This window comes from Pundamilia nyererei, unplaced genomic scaffold (assembly GCF_000239375.1).
Source record: "Pundamilia nyererei isolate P.nyererei 1_Seehausen unplaced genomic scaffold, PunNye1.0 scaffold00020, whole genome shotgun sequence".
NCBI lineage: Eukaryota > Metazoa > Chordata > Actinopteri > Cichliformes > Cichlidae > Pundamilia > Pundamilia nyererei.
Genome location: NW_005187421.1, coordinates 2,827,347 through 2,833,294, shown reverse-complemented (window position 1 = coordinate 2,833,294; position 5,948 = coordinate 2,827,347).

Sequence of the window (5,948 nt, the reverse complement as noted above, 5' to 3'; positions counted from 1 at the left end):
TCGTATATAGATGTAAATAGTTGTCGTATATAGATGTAAATAGTTGTCGTATATAGATGTAAATAGTTGTCGTATATAGATGTAAATAGTTGTCGATACTTTTTCTTACTCGGTAGCTGTAGGGGTGAGAAGCCATTTTTCTTTGGGAACCTTTTCTCCTGTTTTTGGTTAGGGAGGCAGTTTTCCCTGGGCTGGGGTGTAACAGTTGTTGCTTCTAAAGGTGGTTCTTCAAGCTATTTAATCATGGGGTGGTCTTAGTTTTTCACAGGACTGCATGAAAGCTTTTCATGGAAGGGTCTAAAGAACAAGAACAGAAGAACACCGATCAGACTTGACTTTGTTATATTTCACAGACAAATGTTGGACTTTGCACATATACGATATATCTGTATGAAAGTTGCATGCGCATATGTTTTTAAAATACAATGGTATGTTGAAGATTTAAGAAGTGGATCTTTGCAGTTTGAAGGCAACAGTGTGTGGTTGGATTCCCCTGTCATATTTCAGATTTAAAGCAAAGAGGCACTTCCCCTCTAAATAGATTCAGTGGTGTTATTTAAACAACTGTTTGAAGCACTAATGGATAAAAGTATTTCATAAAAGCAGCAACGATTAGACAAAAGTCTAAATAACAAAACAGATCTGTTGGGCAGAATATTCTTATTCCTGGACTCAGAGTTATCTTGAACCCGTGTGCAGAGCTGTGACCCCCTCAGCTGGGAACTACAAACACTTTAGGCACATACTGTGTCTTTGCTTGGATTATTTTTACATGGATTAAGCAATACTTTATCCCCCCCTCTCTGTGCTTTTTATGATTTGCACCTACTGGAAAACTTCTGTCTGAATTAAATGCTTACCTGTCTTCATTAAATTTAACAGCTTGCTTTGCTTCACCATCTTCAATCAATCTGACAGCCTGTTACCTGTTCATTCTGCATAATTCAGGATGTATATTTATTATTATATTTTCTGCTGCACATGATGAGCTTTCAAGCTTGCTGGATTTACACCTTGATGTTAATGTGGCTTAACTGATAGCATCACGAGGGGTATTTACTTGTGGATTTTATGGGTTTATGCTCTTTATATACAGGCTATGCGTTTGCCAATCACACCCCATCCATTAGCAGATAATTTTGAAAAATGTCAAAGGCAAATTTCATCTTTGCATATGTGTATATCCAGCATTCCTTATCAAGTCTGGCATGTGTTTCTTGCAGGTGTACAGTACACACACACACACACACACACACACACACACACACACACACACACACACACACACACACACAGTATATTTACTGTCAAGTCAAAATGCAAGTATGAATTTGAGCATGTAATCTCAGTCAAATTTATCTCCCAGAAGATAAACTTGCACTGAAAAATTATAATCAAAGCTTTTTTGAACTCATTCATAGACCTGCTTTAAAAGTGGACCATGTCTCTTTAGGTCAAAAGAAGTGTTTTATGTTTTTCGTCCTGCTGAGATTGATTTCATACCACATCCTTTGGGGAACAATGTTTAGCTAAGAAGCACATCAAAAGGCTAAAACACTCGGTTGTAGCATGTGCACAAAATTTTGATTAGCGGTGATCCACTTTTTAGTTCACATCCATTAGGCGGTAGTAGGTACTGAGATATCCAGCAACTACTGTTAAATGTTTCTGCAATCATGAATACGTCCAAAAGTAATAAAATATGCATAAATAATAACCTTAATAACTGAGCAGCATCCAAACAGTCTTTCCCATCAGAGTACAGTCTTTGTAATTCAAATATGTGTTAAGCACAGATTGTTTTACATAAATTCTGGGCTGAATTCTTTGCCAAGATGCAATCATTTGAGTGCTACAAACACTAGTCACAAATTGAAGTTGCAGTGGCCTGAAAGCAGCATGGTGCCGTGTCTTTGTTTGAGGTCTGTTTGGGTTTCTAGTCTCAAATATCAGAGCAATGTTTGGACTCTGACCTCCAGCCAGACACAAAAGCTTTCAGTCAAAGTGCCGTGACTGCTGCATGCATTATGAATGTAGCTGTAGAGTGTTCCATTAGGAATGACTTAGCAACAACGTCCACTCATTTTCTAAGAATTACTTTGTGCATAAATGAAAAGAGCAAAACAACTGTGTGAAAAGGCTCTTGAAAGCCTCGAGGAGCGCGGGAAAAAAAGTCTGTAGCCCAAAACACTAAACTAAAAGGCAGATGCATTTTCAGATGATGATCTCAAAGGTGTTTGAACAGTAGGCTAGTATTACTTTGTACATAAAGTCATCACCTTGTGGACAAATGTTTAAAGCATTTGTAAGTGCATTCAGGTAAAAATGCTTATAAAAACAACAGATGTAAATCGATAGATTATTTAATGGACATTCAAATCAAGGAGCTGTGCACATAGTGCAGGAATCAGAGAAAAGAAGAAATATGATTGAGGTCCAGTTGGATTAGATCAAGTCTGAAGGGTTCTTAAAAGACAAAAAAACGTTTATAGTACAATGATTTCTCAGATAATGGAAAGATTTGCGGTAAAAGCACACATTCCACTCCACAAAGCAGCGACTGGCTCTAAAAAGTTGAGCCTTTTTTAGTCATCTTTGTCAGTAATTGCGCTGTACTGAAGCAGAAGTCTCCTTGAAATGAATGCTCGGGCTAAACTTCTTTGATGAAGAGCTATTGTGAATCCAAACATGGCCTCTGAAATATGTTGTAAAATGGTGAAAAGTGTCCATCATACTTTCTCAAGGTAAAAAGTGACACCTTTTTTTGACACACACTTCAGAACTCAGTTCAAAGCAGAGAAAATCAACAAATCCACACAGGTGAGAGGCTGAAGCATGCAAACTGGCTTTCAATTTTTTTTGTGCTTCAGAAGCATTTTCCTTCGAGATCCCCACAGAGAATGATGTCCTTTCCACCACATCGTACAAATCACTCCGTAAAGAAATTTACTTATAAACTGTGGCAACTGCACTCTCTCTTTTCAAGTGTTTGAACTCTCACTTTGACTAAAGCATAGATCTATAAGTATTCTTTGTTTTAGCTTCCAGCACAGCAGCTGCAAATTCACCAAGGTTGAATACAAAGCCTCGGCTCAGAAAGATGGATCCCAGCTAACGTCCCTCTGTTCGAGCAGAGGCCCAGAGAGTGGCGAGTGGGAGCCATATGCTCAGTCCTAATGCAGCGAGCACAGTGAATGTACATCAAGTTGACATCGCAATCTGGAGTCGTGCACGACAGCGCGCAGTTTAACAGATAATGGGATGCGAAACTGGTCACATATCACATCTGTGTGCGCATGCTCTTGCTGACGCTGCCCATACAATGTGTCACAATCTATTACAGTCTCCACCACACGCCTACACACACACGCGCGCACACACACTCTCTGATTATTCTCTCGCATCCATTATTTTCAAAAGAAAAGCCTGCTCACATATGAACAGATACAGAAGTGGAGTTTCTAACACTTCAGTGTGTGTGCGTGTGTGTGTATGTATACAGGCTCTTTCAAAACCAGGCTTACGCACAACATACCCACAACCTCTCAACGCAAAAGCCTGAACACACACAATGAATTTGCAGCTTGAGCACAGCAGCATGCTTTATTGCACCCGTGGAGACAAGTCCTTCCTCGACTTTCTTATTTAACATGCAGGGCATTAATTGTCTGCATGATAAATTACAGCCATCTCAGCTGCGCCCATGTGACATATACACACGGGTAGTTTATAAGCACAGATGTGGCAACATAATCTCTGGATTTGTGTGGAGAATGTCAAGGGAGAGCTCCGTCTTATATGCCTTAATGAATCATGCTGTAACTTCATTTCACACGAGCAGCAACACTTTTGGCATATGTGCTGAGTGAGCGTCAGCACGTACATCATGTTTGATTATGGTGATGTGACTGTTTACACATGTGATGTGAAGCCGGTGACATGTTTTTGGGATTTACATGAAGGCAAACATTTCAGCGGTGTAATGCTGGCGTGTTTTGGGCATCAGTGGACAAATAAATCCATAATAACCTTTCAGCATGCTTTAATTCAAGTGGTCTGAGAGGGAACTTGACTCCTCCACCTTATGTGGGCTGTTTTATTTTTTCGTGAAGTATAAAGAGCAAAAAAAAAAAAGTGTGCACATGAATTAAGCAGTGGTGGAGCATTGAGTTAGCCTTTTACCTGATGAGTGGGGAATGAATTTGTGCGAGACCAATTATTCTATACCTATGCCTCATCTGAACGCAGGGGCCAAGATGCCAGAGGAGGGCTGGCTATTTTCACATTTTGGCAGTTTTTAATGGGCTTTTTTTAGTCTTTTAGATTTAGACTTTCGGTTTCAGGCAAAGTGTGTCTCTTTCATGTGGAATCTACCAATTAAAACAGCCTCATGACATTACTGCCAGTATAAATGTACCTTAAATTTGCTACCAGTGAGAGTCAGCAGGTGCTGGCTCCAGAAAACTCTCTGGCCTGTGTGTGTGTGAAAAATTCCAAGAACTCTTTTCAGACATTGTTATGATGTCGGGCGCTTATTTATTTTTTGTGATGGTAAGTACATAAAGGAAATTCAAAACTGAATAATCACTTTGAATAACCATTTCTCTGTGCTTTAGGAGCGTCCACACAGGAATTGCGCATTATGCATCATTTTGTGATGGTTGGTCATTAGCAGACATTCCAGGCTTCACTTCTTGGTAACCCTCTTTTTACCCATACTGCTGTATTTACCAGCCTGTCTTATGTCAATCCCCAATATCCTTCACTGGCAGCCATGTGAATCCCTTGCCCTGAAGCTGAGAAAAGTTTAACCCAGGCCCTGCCAACTTCACATCACTAAAACTTCATCTAAGCAACCTGGTGACCAGAGACCGTAGAAAGTGGATTAAATTCTGTCACTTAAGCAACTACGTGCCACGTGCTGCTGACGTGAAGTGGATACACTTCACAAGTGAAGCTAATGTATGGATAAATTCAAATTGTTAATTTCTGTTAAATTTCACAGTAAAGTCATTATCTTACATATACTTTACTACTTTATCTTTTGTATGTGGGTTTGGGGATTTATTTTATATAGCTATTTTTTTAGTGTTTATCAGTTGTTTGAGACAAACAACTGTGCTAAATCCATCTTTTATATAAGGTCTATGGTTTAACTCAATATTCAGATCACTGCAGTTACAATTTTTCCATCAGTTAATTAGAATAACTCACTTTACATTAACTAGATTTTTTCAAAAAGTGAGCATTTGTTGATTTTTAAAAGGTTTTCATTTTAATACATGTTCTGTGCAGATTTACTGTTTAATATGCTTCAGTTTTTATGTCCATCTTTGTTTCTATCATTTCTGTAGCATGCAGGACAAACAACATGTGATTAAACGATTTAAAGTTTGATAATGAATGCTGAAGATAGATGCACGTGAGGTATTTTGTGTGTGCAGAGGAAGCCATCAGGTTGTTGAACTGAGGAAACAGATACTGTAATCAAGAAGCTAAGAATATTGAGGCTTAGTCTATGTGATAGTCACTCACAAGAACTCTGCCTTCATGACAAAACGTCACCATTGTTTTTGTTCAAATGCTTCAAATGACCTGTGTTTACATTTTTCCTAACAAGTGACCTTTTGTGTCTTGAGTGACTCACCTCTGCCACAAGCAACAGTGGAAGGATGGGAGGTTTGATAATGTCACAACACTTAGGAGGGAGGTAGTTCTGAATACAAAGTGGCAGACTTTGACTTGCATTGTTTACTCCAAACAGTCAGCATGCTTTTGTTTTTTTCTTTTGATTCTTGCAAGTTTTTTAGCCAGCAAACATACTCATTCCCTAACATTAACACTATTTAATTCCTATACCTTAAACCAGATGGCAGATCTGAAAACACTCCTATCATGCATACAGTCACAAAAAACAGTCACAGCTGTTTCTTATTTTATTTTATTTT